The following is a 13,765-nucleotide window of genomic DNA, read 5'->3' as shown; positions in this document are numbered from 1 at the left end:
CTCCGTCTTCATGTGAGGCCCATCCAAGGCATCCTAGGCATTTGAAAAAGAGATTTCATAATCCTTCATCCCGCCTGTGAATTAAATTGGCTGGGTGTGCTTTCTTCTACCTTAAGGTGCCTCTCCCCATGTGTCACTTCCAAAGGAAATACCAATCTTACTTTGAATGTCTGTTCGTGCATTTCCTGGAGGGTTTCCTGTGCCGGGGGCAGGACGGCAAAGGAGAAATAATCTCTGCCAACATCAGCCCAGATCGTCCTTCCCCATTTCTACTCCTGGAGACCCGCTTCTCGGGGCAGCTTCGACTGTTTCTCATCTCATCCTCCATAAACTCTAAAACAGTGGTTCTCAAAGTGTGGTCCCCAGACCAGCATTAGCAACAGCACCCGGACGCTTGTTAGAAATGCAAATTCTCAGGCCCGGTGTGATGCAGAATAATGGCCCCCCCAAATATGTCCACATTCTAATCCACCAGAACCTGTGACTATGTTACCTTACATAGCAAAAGAGACTTTGCGGTGTGATTAGATTAAGGCTCTTGATGGGGGAGATTATCCTGGATTATCTGGGTGGACCCAACATAATCACATGATTCCTCATAGATGAAAGAAGGAGGTAGGCTAGGCAGGGTCAGAAAAGGAGATGGGAAGATGGAAGCGGAAGTTGGAGTGAGGCAGTTATTGGTTTTGAAGATGAAGGAAGGGGCCACAAGCTAAGGAACAAAGACAGCTTCTAGAAGCTGGGTCAGGTAAGGGAACAGGTTCTCTTCTAGAGCCTCCGGAGGGACCCAGCCCTGCCAGCGCCTTGATTTCAGCCCAGAGAGACTCATTTTGAACTTCTGACCTCCCGAACTGTAAGATAATAGATTTATCGTTTAAGCTATTAAGTTTGTGGTGATGTGTTAAAGTGGCAATAGGAAACGAACACAGGCCCTGTCTCAGCCCCAGTGAGTCAGAAACTGCAGGTGGAGCCTGGCCCTCTGTTTAACGAGTGCTGAACCCCCAGAACTGATGCGGGGTCGGTGAGCCGAGGAGTTGAAAGAAAGATTTCTTAGACTCTTAAGATCTGGCAGTAGTGCTCTTTTATTTAGAGAATAGAATAGCATGGGGACAGGACCCATGGGCAGTCAGGCTGCTGCGTGGGGACAGGGCCCACGGGCAGTCAGAGATGCTGCTGGCATGGGGAGCTGCTGCTGCCGCCGCTGGCATGGGGACGGGACCCATGAGCAGGCAGAGCTGCTGCTGGTATGTTGCTGCTGCAGCTTCTGCTGCCCACATGGGTGGAGAGTAAGGCTAAATTTAAGGCATAGGTACGTGAGTTATCTCTTTACAAGACAAAAAAAAGTTAAAATGGTACCAGGCCATTGGGCAGTCCCACAACTTTTAGATAAGAATCAAACCGGATTGAGTAAATGGCAGAAGTCACCGTTAAATATTATCCTCAGCTAAAGACAAAAGAGGATTTGGGGGGTGGGGGGGTCAGTTACATGAGGTTGCCAGACAGTAAACAACTTAAGTCCTTGCCTTCCCCATTAAGAGTTTCCAGAGATAAGGCCATTCCCCCTTCCTCCTGGGGCAGAGAGGGAGGCATGGAGATTTCCTTCACGAATGCAACTGTCTCTGATCAAAGGGCAAGCAAATTCCACTCCTCGGAGCCTGTTTCTCATCTGAAGTTTTAAAATTAACCAGCTTAAAATCCTCATCAGAACCATTGCCCTCCGGCCGTGGTTCTTGACCTTCACTGTAGCTCAGACTCATCTGAGGAGTTTCTAAAAAACAACGCCCAGGTCCACCCCCAGAACTTCTGATATAATTGGCCTGGGGTGAGACTCAGGTATCCCATTTTCAAAAGTGCCATCTATGATTCTGCTGTACTGCCGAAATTGAAGGCTGGGATTCCTTCCCCGCTTCCTGCTTCCGCCTCCACTCTCCTCCTCTCTCCTGGAACTATTGGTCTCTTCCTGGTCTTCTCTTCCCCTCTTGGCTGAACAGTCAGTGGGACACCTTCCTGGCAGGGGACAGTTGCCAGTGTGTCTAATTAGAGAAAAAAATTATATCTATGTATATGTCACAAACCCAACACTGCAGTGCGGGGTGTAGATTTAGTCACACACTCCTAGCTGAGAAGGGCCAGCCACACTCTTTCAAGTTGAGGAAACTGAGACCCAGAAAGAGGACATGACTAGTCCAGGATTCTACAGTGAATGGGGCACAGAGCCCGGGAGAAAACCCTAGTCTTCTGGTTCCTTTCCCCTCCCCGGCTCGCTCTGACTCTGTTCCCTGGGGTGGAAAGTGGAGGGCTCCAGGCAAGGACCTGGCTCTTTAAAACCCTCCCCCATTTCCAGGCAAGGCAGAAGGGGCCCATGTAGTGGGCAAGTGCTGGAATCCTCTGGAGATGACCTTGGAGTGGGGGGCATGGCAGGAGAGACTCCAATGGCCCAAGATAAGGGAGGTCTGTGGGGGAGGGGAGGCAGCCAGCTGAGACCTGCACAGGGGAAAGCAGCTAGTCCTGTTCCCAAACGCCTACCCACCAGAGGGGTGGAGAGAGGGGTGGGGAAGGGAGGAGGGGATACGGGGCAAGGACTTGCAAATCAACAGCCCCCTCCCCACGGCAGGGACTCTGCAGGGACCCAGGCAGGGAAGCACAATGAGGGGGAGTCAGGTGGTCTGGCCTCTGGTGCCCCTCTTCACCCTGCTCCCAACACCTGCAGGTCCCTCCCCCACAACGGGCAGGGTGGGGAGGAGGACTGGGCTGGAGGGGACTCAACCTGGCTGCAAAGAGGCAAGTCTGGGAGGGGGCAGCAGGGTAGCGTCCTTGAAAGCACAGGCAGTGTCTTGAATCTCACAAATCCCACTTTCTACTGTGTGACCCGGGGGAAGGCCCTGAGCCTCTCTGAGGCAGTCTCCCTTCCTGGAGGCCAGGGACCACAGTGCCTGGTTCCCTGAGGATCCTGAGAAAATACACATACACGGATATACGCGTGGGGCTCAGAAAATGGAAGGCAGCGCCAGGAAGGGTTCGGACTGCCTGGGTTCAGATCCCAGCTTCACCCCTTCCTGTAACCGCCAAAGTGGGGTCCTCTATTCCTCGCAAAGAGAAGACAACAGTCCAGAGGCAAGGTGGTAGGAGAGAAGGGGTCTTTTGATTACAGCTTGCTAGCAAGGGGGAAGATGGCGGACTAGTGTCCCAAAGAACCATCTTAAAACTAAATAATGTTGAAGGAGTTACATAGAGCAAATGGGCCGAGGCGGCCTCTCGGGATGTTGACCATCTGGTGTTGTCGTCTTTGAGACTCCAGATCATCCCCTCCTCTTGTCACCAGTGATGGACACCAGCAGAGGGCTTGTTCCCGGAGGTCGTTACATCCCTGAGAGAACTTAGAGAACGTGGTTATTACCTTATCAGAATAGGGAGGTCTGTGTATAAGCTGAGGCTACGAAGATAGCAGAGCACGCACGTTTCTCACAAGCAGGTGTGTACTTATCCAGGCTATGTGCAAACTAAAGCACTGCTGGCAAGGAGGGGTGTGTCTTGTGGGTGACAAATAAAAATGGCAAGTAATAGGATATATTGGTATATATGAGGAAGCCATTTGGTGTAAACCTAATTCGGCCTGACCTTGTCTTTCCAAAAGGGCCTGACCGAGGCCATTGAGCACGCATTGTATATCTGCTTTAGAGATTCCCTATGGCAAGAGCAAAAGGCCCTTGAGATAAAGGTGCAACTTCCCTCCCCCTCCCAACCTTGGCATCTCCTTAAAGATTAAGCATCTTTCCTTAGGCTAGAAACTGATTGCTGCGCTCACCTGTGACCGCCCAGCTCGAGACACTAGACTTGCCTCCTGCTACGCCCACCAAGATAGCAGACCCACTACCCGCTGTGTCCGTCCAGTGCTGTGCCGACAGGGCAATCTTGTGACTATTGTGGGAGGGACATTTCAATCATATGTGAAACACCCTGTTTGGGGGTATATAACCACACTGTGTACCCCCACTTCTTTGGAGTGCTCTGTTCCTTTGTGGAAAGACTCTCCCGTGTTATAATTCTCAGATGTAAGCTCAGAATAAACTCACCCAAATTTTCATTTATAGATTGGTTATGGATTATTTTCGTCAACAGTTCTTGGTGTAGTCGTGGCAGGATTTCAGAGAAACCCACCGGAGGCCACCTGGAATCTACACTGAACCGGCATTCGGTACCAATAAGGGTCCACTGAGCCCCCTGGATCACTGCATTCTTCAGGTGACCTCAGTGAGTTCTCCTGAAACCCAGACCTCCTTATTTTAAGTCGATGGTCCAAGAGTTTATATGAGCTGGGTAAGGTCTTAAGACTAGAGGTTTTGAGGGGTACCGGTACATTTCCTAGGTGGAGAAAAACCTAGAGAGAATTCCTAAGCCGCAGGAGCTTAGAGGAGCTTGGAGTGAGCTGGGTTGGTTGTCCTTTTAATTTGGCTTTAAATTGGAAAGAATTGTGTTTATAAGGTCTGAACCAACTGCTTGATAGAGAAATGAGAGACTGAACGTGTTCAGCTCCAGAGAAAAGGGACACTTGCTCCTCCTGGCCTTTACCAAAAGGTGCCCTTAGGTGACTAAGGACCTCAGCGGGAGTGTCAGAGGATCAATCCTCGCGACGTGCAGCTGTCCCATAGGGAACTCCGCTCTCATTCACGGTAATTAATTACAGGCTCGTCCGGGGACGCGCACATAAGGGCTGGTCACCCCCCGCTCTGAGCTCCCATGGCAGTATTAGGCGGCCGGAGGGAAAAACCGAGGCATGTAAGAGAGTGTTTACGACCTTTCTATAGGGAGTAACACTCACAAGCAGCACACTTCTGACCCACTACACTGTCCTTAGAAGTTGTTCAGACTATATTTAAAAGAAAAACAGACAAGCAAAAAGAAAATGGGAAAACCGCGCTTTTAAAGCCGGCCAGCTCCCGGATGGACAACCTCCCAATGGGACTCCAGCTGGTTTCCTGTAAGGAAACAATGCTTGCAAGTATCTAACAAAATGGGAAGGACTAACTAAGAATGACTTAAGTGGCCAAAGTGGGGAACGTTCGATATCTCAAAGATACTGTATTTGCGTGCACAAGTAGAAAGAGCCAGCTCTAAAACTAAAGCAAAAGAATGGGAAGCTTATTATGATTGGCATTTAGATGCTTCAAAACGTAATAATGATGAAGTGAATTCTTTACAGGAGACTAACCGTAAATTGGCAGAGACTGTATCCGAATTAAAAAAAAGGGTAAGAAGTCAGAAACCCTCCCAGCCCGCTTATCCCTTCCATCTCCTCTGCAGCTGCCTTTGGAATCTCAGAGCTCATCTTCTTCTTCTCTGAAGAGCTCTATTCCATTGACTTAAAGTAAGTGCTTACAAAAGGTTTTTCTGAATAGAACTAACCCACATGTCTTCATCTCTCTTAGAGTTACAATGGCCATTTTCGTCTCCTGTTGAGCTTTGCAACCGGGAAACAAAGAAATCTTTAAAGAGTCAAAGGCTCCACCCCTGGGAGCCCCAACTTTGGGTTTCTGGGCCTGATCACTCCAGCAACCCTAAGTGGGGTGCCCTCTCTTGACAGTTGACTCACTGAGTATTTTAGTCACCTACTGAGTCAGTTATAAGGGTAGGAGACCTGTGATTTATTCTGTGAACTGTCCTGCTGGGGTTGTGTGCCCGGCATAGGAACTGTTGTGTGACTCTTATCTTGATAACCCTCTGGAAGAGGCCATGAGGGCGAGGTCTGATCGCTTCTTTTCTTTGCCTGTTTTGCTCATCATCTCTTCTGTTGTCACCAAGTCGAGGTTAAGTTCAGGCTGGACCTGACCAGAACCTGGACCTTCTGTAAAATCGAAAACTTGAGGGGTTTCTCTGTGCCTTTATGATGCAGTTGGACAGGTAGATCAACTTAGAACGTCATTCAAGTTACAATCCAGTTTCTGGGAAATCAAGAGAAACTGTCCTTAGAAAATCCTTGCAAGACTGGAAATACTGCTCTAGAGGCAGTTCAGATTTCACCCAGTTCCTTTATCTCAAAAAGGATTACCATCTCCCCTCTCCAGGAACTACTACCTAGCCCATCACTAATCCCCAAGACTAAGGCAAAAAAGGGGGGGGGGGGAGGAAAAAACAGCTTCCAAATTCTTTTTGGTAGCAATCTTGAGTCCTGCTAAGTTAAGTGATAAAAATCTGAGTATCTGGGTAATTTTTGGATTGGATAGAACAAACGTTGCTAAACATCTAAGTTTATCTGCTTTTGGTTTTATTGCAGAGATGCTAAAAGTCTTTGGGTCTTTTATTGTAAAATGACGTGTTCCTAGAAATTATGAAGTGTTTAGAATGCTGATATAAAAGACAATTCATAATTGCTTACCTTTTGTCTGTTAATGGTTAAAAGTTCTAATTAACATATATAATTAAAGCTATTGGAAATTAATAAGGAAAACAGCTCTACATTCAAGGAAAGTTAAAATGTAAGTTTTCAGTAAAGAAGGTATAAAGAATGGAAATATTTTTGTTTGGTTGGTTAAGAAAGATAAATTTGTCTTAATGTACTAGAAGGGAAGAAAGAAAGCAGGGACAAATTCTGAAGGCAAAAAGAAAGTTGTAGAAGGTTTGTGTGAAAGAAATTCAGAAAAGAGTTTTATACCTGGTCAAGTTGGTTAAGATTAAAACGAATCTAATTAAGTAAATGGGTTTTAATATGAAAAAAGTAAACTGGTACAAAAGTTAGAATTTTGCTCTCTCTCTTAAAAGGATAATTTTCTTAAACTCTTAGTCTGCTCTTGATAACGAGATTATAAAAGGTTTTTCCTTCTGAGTAAGTTTACAAAAGATCTATGTTTTGTTGTATCTATGTTTATGTTTCCTAGGTGCAAAAGACAGAGGTCTCTCTATTAAGGTTTTTTTTTTTTTGCTGTTGATACCTAAGCATTGTTTCACAGTGAGCATTGTTTAAATAAGTGTTTTAAAAACCTTTTGATATTTTTGACAAGCTTCTCCCTCAAAAAAAAAAAAACAAAAAACAAAATTCAAGTCCTAAATAAAGGTTTTCCTTTGACCTGAATGAAGGAAGAGAATTTCTCTAAGGATTTTCAGAGGGCCCCTGAGACTTCACAGAGAAATTTGCTCTCTCTTCCTATAAGGTGGAAGATTCTAAACTAATTAGGCTTATTGGTCTGTTAAATTACATTGGAAGCATTGTCAGATAAGTGATGATAATCTTTCTTAGTTGGTATTATGTGGGTAAATGTTATTGATATAAGTGTTTTGAAAATTATATAACATTCCTAAAATTCTGATCTGTCCTGGTTATCAGTCATAATTCTAATTATTAGTTTAAGTTGTTGTATATCACAAAAATAACCAAGTTTCTCTGTCAATTGTCATTTTTAAGTCTTTTTGTTGTTTACAGTCAGTTTTACTCTGATGCTTTCTGCTTTTGCAAATATGTCTCATCTTCAGAGGGATTCATGGAAAGGACTCTGACGCTTACTCTGGAACACAGTTTTCTGATAAACTTTCAGATCATAGAACTGAAGTCTGGGTAAGAAATTACAGAAATCTAATGGAGAAACTGATGACCTCATAAAACTGCCAACAGAAGATTAAGATCGAGAACCGGTTATGCAGGACTGAATGAACTGAGGATGATTATAATTTTTTTTACGACTTCTGTTTGAAATATTGTTTTTGATGTGTTGTTTTGTTTTCTCAGATTTAAGGAAATCTTTTCTCTTATGCTAACTATGACTTACAGCAATTAGTGAAATTAGACTTTTATGAGCAAAACTGAAACATTTATCTTTTTCTCCCTACCTGATCCCTCCAGAATTTGGAAACTCTTTGTGAGTGAGTATGGTTATTTCGTGGCAATATAGTTATTCGCATAAGTTCAATAAGAATCTGTTCTCCTTATAACAGGACACATTTCTTATCTTACCAAAACTTTGACTGGAATGTCATGTTTGAGAGAAAGATACAGACTCAGATATGACAATACTGCCTTTGAGGAATAAGGTTGACTTTCTGGAAATAAAGCCACTTGGAAATATGGGCCTGGTACCTTGCTTTACAGAGAGAGATTCCAGCAATCTTACCTGATAAGTAAGGAAGCTTGCTTATCTGGCAGATGCAATGAACCTTGAAATATTTTGGGAAATCTCAAGAAAGGAGAGAAATTCACCCAAATCTAAGGTATTGTAGGCAAGGACTGATGGCACAAATCCTTGGTGTGGCTTTCCTGGCCTCGAGAAGTTTTTAAGGTTCAATCTGAGATTCCTCATAAAGAATTCCAGCAAAGCAGATTTAAGAGCCTATATGATCAATTGCTATTCTTGCTGCACTTATGTAAATAATTGGGCCAAGTTTATTGAAACTAAACTTATATTGCAAACCACTTAGTCTTAATTTGACTATCTTTGGTAAAAATGAGGGTGATTTTAGAGAGAAGAATTATGTTTCAGTGAAAAACTATAATACGCATTTGTGGATATTAGATCCTAGTTCTGTTAATTATCTTTGAGGCTTTTTCTACCTGTGAACTGAACTGGATCCTGAATTCTTCTACTGAAATATCTGGTTACAAACCTCCAAACTACTGTTTTCAACTTTTACCTCATTTTCATTCGGAATCATTGAGAATTGAACATGCTCTTTTTCCTGAAGCCTTGCAAACTGAAGCTGAACGACTTGATAGAAACTTAAGAGAGATTCCTGTCTGTTGCTGTGTAAGCTGTAAGCCACTCAAAAAGATACCTGAATGCCCGATGACATCATCAGAGACCTTTCAAGTAGCAAAAAGATGCTTTGACTCTGACATCTAGAAGTCTTCTTGACTGCCTGCCCCCTGGACGCAGGAACTAATTTATAATTTGCTCCAACCATTAACCTTGTTACCTTGCTTCCAACATCACAAGGGAGAAAAGACCACGACTGCATTCTATTGTTTAATTTGGTTTACAAATGAGTCTTACTTAAATCATAAGTGAGGATGTTATGCTGTCTAGCCTCAAGAAAGCCTGCTACTTTCTGTTAACTCTGCTAACCCAGTAAAAGATTTCCTTCTACAGGCTCAAGAAATTGCCACGGAACAAGAGAAACAGATATGGCAGTCAAAAGGGGGAATTTTTGACACCCCCTCGCAGATGTGGTTTGGGCCCAATAAGAAACCCACTCCATGGGTCACAAGGCCACTTTCCCCTTCCTAAGGGACCCTTTGAGGTATGGCAATTGGACTTTGTCCAAATGCCACCATCTCAAGGATATAAATACATCTTGATAATGATTTGCATGTTTTCACATTGGATTGAGGCCTTTCCTTGCAGAAGAGCAACGGCTTTAACAGTAGGTAAATTACTATTAGAGAGAATAATTCCTGTTTGGGGAATTCCTACTGAGTTACATAGTGACTGGGGAACTCAAATCTGTTTGTAATGTTTGGCCAATATTGCACTGCGCTTACCATCCCCTATCCTCAGGATTGGTAAAACTAATGGCACAACTAGAACTTAATTGGCAAGCTTTCAGAAGCATTTACTCTCTCACGGCCAAAAGCTCTTGTGCTAGTGCTCCTTAATCTTAGATCTATACTTTTTGTAAACATCGGTTGTCTCATTTTGAAATAATAATAAAACAGCCTATGCATAAGAAATATATGAACCAGCTTTTCTTAAGGGATATATTACATTGTTGTCACGGTCTTATTGAGGTACTTAAAGTAAAATGAAAGATTTGTAGCTGATTCTTTCACAGAGCTCCCAGAACTTAAGGATCTTGGACTGTAACCTGAAGAATTTATTTATTGAAAGAGACAGCAAATAAGACTGTTCGCAGCCCTGTTGAAAAGGACCAAACCAGGAGGAGAAGACGACGACATCTGTTGTAGACAGCTGTCCCAAGACTCCGGACCAGGCCTGTATTCCCAAGCTTCTATCTCCTCATTTAAACATTTGTTATGCTTAAACTGTATACCTATTTTATAATTTGTTTGAAATGCTATCATACTTAAAGTGATTAATTTGGAACAGGCTGGTCTTGAAGGCCAGGAATTTATCGAGTGACTCCTAATGAAACTCAATGGTTATATGGAACAAATCTTTGGCCTTGGCTACTGTCTGGATGGCTAAAACACTTCACCCTGAGTTTCCTTTAAAAGCAGGGAAGGAGTCAGGCTGAGTTAAATCTCTTGCCAATCTCCCTCTCTTTAAGGCCAGATGGGCTTGTTCAGTGTTCCACTGGTATGGCTATATTTTCAGCTATATGTGCTTCTTCTTTGGGGCTAAAAGATGTCGTTATTACATATGGAATCTCTGACTAAATTTACTCAAGGAGCCCTTAATGATAGTCAAGCAGGAATAGCCTTATTAAATACCGAAATGTCTTTAATGCAAAAGGCTGTCCTTCAAAACAGAATGGCTTTAGATATTCTTACTGCATCCCAAGGTGGTACATATACAATCATTCAGACTGGATGCTGTGCTTTTATACATAATGAATCTTCCAATGTGTCATCTCTGCTAAAGCACATGAAGAAGCAAGTGGATGCCTTATGTGAATCCTGCACCCACTTTGATTTATTTGGTTGGCTCCCTTTTCAGTATCAGTTCCCTTTTTCAATCCGGATTGGAATTCCTATTTCTATTATTTATTGGAATCCTTGTACTGGCCATAATATTCAAACTAATTGTTGTTTTCTTTACTCAGTGCTGTAAGAGTAGCATACAAACTAGAGTAATGATTGCTCAATGGCTTGAGACGGTTGATCTATCTTATAACCCTGGACAAAGTTCCTTTTCTCATAGAGACTATGACTAAGAATTCATTTCAGACTAATCCTTTAAAAATGCTGTTATTATCGTTACTGTACTTGTTCTATAATCATATACAATGTAAATGCAAGGTGTCATAGAAAAGCCCATATGCAATGTTTGTGCAACAATCTAAATTAATTACATAACATATGAAATGCTTCCTCTGTTAATAAATATACTTCCATGCTTGTCCACTATTTCCCCCCAATGCGGATGACTAGGCAAATAATGAGATAAAAGCCTAGCACCGAGGGACATGATGGACCCAGGGCAGGCAGCAACCACCCTGGCACCGAGGGACAATGTTTTGATCATCAATGCTTTCTATCGAAAGATTAGAGATCAAAAGGGGAAAATGACAAATAAAAATGGCAAGCACTAGGATATATTGGAGAATATGAGGAAGCCATTTGGTGTAAACCTAATTCGGCCTGACCTTGTCTTTCCAAAAGGGCCTGACCGTGGCCGTTGAGCACGCATTGTATATCCGCTTTAGAGATTCCCTATGGCAAGAACAAAGGCCCTTGAGGTAAAGGTGCAACTTCCCTCCCCCTCCCAACCTTGGCATCTCCTTAAAGATTAAGCATCTTTCCTTAGGTTAGAAACTGATTGCTGCGCTCACCTGTGACCACCCAGCTTGAGACAGTAGACTTGCCTCCTGCTACACCCACCAAGATAGCAGACCCCACTACCTGCTGTGTCCGTCCAGTGCTGTGCCGACAGGGCAATCTTGTGACTATTGTGGAAGGGACATTTCAATCATATGTGAAACACCCTGTTTGGGGGTATATAACCACTCTGTGCACCCCACTTCTTCAGTGCCCTTTCTTCCTTTGGGAAGAAAGGCCCTGGGCCATGGTCCTCTGATTTCAGCTCAGAATAAACTCACCCAAATTTTCATTTACAGATTGGTTATGGATTATTTTCGTCAACAAACGTTTGCTCTAATTGTTTGGAGAAATAGGCCACAGGTCTCAGAAGGATCCCTAGCGGTTGGGTTAATGCTCGTAGGCTTATACCCAGCCGCTCCAGCACGTCAAGTTGAAAAGGCTTTTCTAGGTCTGGAGACCTAAAGCTGGGACTGTTACCAGTTTCGTTTTGATGGTATCAAATGCCAACTGACATACCTTAGTCCAGTCCAGAGGTTCTAGGTCGTTTAAGGCCTCAGAGAGAGGCTTTACTGTAAGTCCATAGTCAGAAGCCGGCCGCTCCCAGAAACCCTCACTATCGTCGCGTGCTTGGGGAGGGCCTCGGCAGGCCATTGCCTTCTTCCGGTTGGTGAACTCACAGATGTGAAAGGCTCCGGACGGGGCCTGGCTCTGTGGGTGCTCCAAATCGTCAGCTTTATTTTATTGTTGTTTTTGCCCTGACGGAGGGCACAGAGAGCCTGCTGTAGCCCTGGGAGACTCTAGACACAGGCTACGGCCCAGGAGGCTTTCCTATTAACAGAGCGTCTATAAGACCTAGGAAAAAAAGATTGGCCTCAAAATATGCAAGGAAAACTGCAAAATCAAAATGAGTGAATGCTTTCTTAAATGTCCACAAAGCATACTATGATTTAGACTTTGTTAACAGTCTTTGTAAACAATTAATAACATTTGAAATTCATTTATAGGTTAGATTTTCCCATTCTACAAGAATTTGAGTGACGATGACTAAGAAATCAGAACCTGGGGCCGGCCCAGTGGCCGCGTGGTTAAGTTCACGTGCTCCCTTTGGCAGCCCAGGGTTTCGCCGGTTCGGATCCTGGGCGCGGACATGGCACTGCTCATCACGCCATGCTGAGGCAGCATCCCAAATGCCACCACCAGAGGCTCTGACAACTAGAATCTACACCTATGTCCTGGAGGGCTTTGGGTAGAAGAAAAAGAAAACAAGAAGATTGGCAACAGATGTTAGCTCAGGTGCCAATCTTTAAGAAAAAAAAAAGAAAAATCAGAACCAATCATAATTTAAGTAACTTGTAACCAAATAACTTCAAGCACAAAACTGTAAAAATCATTTTAGCAGATCACTGTGATAGAGTTGAAACATGCAAAAAATTTAAATCTGTTTAAGAAACATATATATATACATATGAAGTTTAAGGAAATAAATGGGAACAACATATGCCAAATTCAGGATGGTACTTTCCTCTGCAGGTAGGGGAAGGAATCAGAGAGGGGTACATAGGATATCTCAACTGTCTCGGCAACATTTTATTTCTTAAGCTGGATGGTAAGTACCATAGGTTTTTATTATATTGTTCTTTATCTCTTTTTTTACTTATGAAAAAATTAATAACATTTTAAAATGTTTTTGTATCAAAAAGAAAAAAAAGTCCTCAAGTTATTTTACAGCAAATTTATATTTAATGTGAAATGTGGGGGTATTTTAACATATTCTGTATAAGGTAAGGCAGGGCCAAGAGCACGAGTCCCCAAGGCCCTGGTTCTCATTGGTCCTCCAGGCCCCACACCCCTTCGCTGGGAATGAATAATCAGCGGCCCCTTGTAGACCCTACAGAACCCAGAGGGGGTTCGGTTTCTTTATCAAGCATATTCTTTACTAAGCGTCTGTCTGTCTCTAAAGCGCAGATGCACATATTCCTCCCTATGTGCTAAGTAGGGAGGTGTAGACACATGGAGCCGTGAGGAAGTCAGACAGTTCCAGATAAGCAGGAGTCATGTCTAGAAGTGGGGGTCCGAGCAGGCCTGGGGGTCACTCCTACCACCAGGCCTAACGAGGGTCTAGCCACGTGTGACAAGGTCCTGGCTCAGCCAAATGGCCTGAGAGGGCAGCCTCCCTCGCCTGTGGGGAGAGGAAGCTTCTGCCTGCCCCGTGCCAGTTATAAAGAGGTGCTGGTCAGACCTGCAGAGTAAAGAGGAAACTGAGACTTCAGGGCCAGGCTTGATGGACAGGAGGCAGACGGGGTTGGGGGAGGGGGGTCTTAGAAGTCAAAGAGAGAGAGAAAG

The 13,765-nt window shown here is 43.8% G+C and overlaps 1 long non-coding RNA gene across 1 annotated transcript; it reads left to right on the top strand.

Annotated features, from left to right (window-relative positions):
• Positions 1-651: 651 nt before the first annotated feature.
• On the top strand, positions 652-11,696 carry LOC123283416 (uncharacterized). The gene is made up of 3 exons (XR_011497232.1): positions 652-853; positions 4,120-4,251; positions 5,201-11,696. It is a non-coding gene; the product is annotated as an uncharacterized lncRNA (long non-coding RNA).
• Positions 11,697-13,765: the final 2,069 nt, after the last annotated feature.

This window comes from Equus asinus, chromosome 2, assembly GCF_041296235.1.
Source record: "Equus asinus isolate D_3611 breed Donkey chromosome 2, EquAss-T2T_v2, whole genome shotgun sequence".
Classification (NCBI taxonomy): Eukaryota; Metazoa; Chordata; class Mammalia; order Perissodactyla; family Equidae; genus Equus; species Equus asinus.
This window is presented reverse-complemented; position numbering and strand designations above follow the sequence as displayed.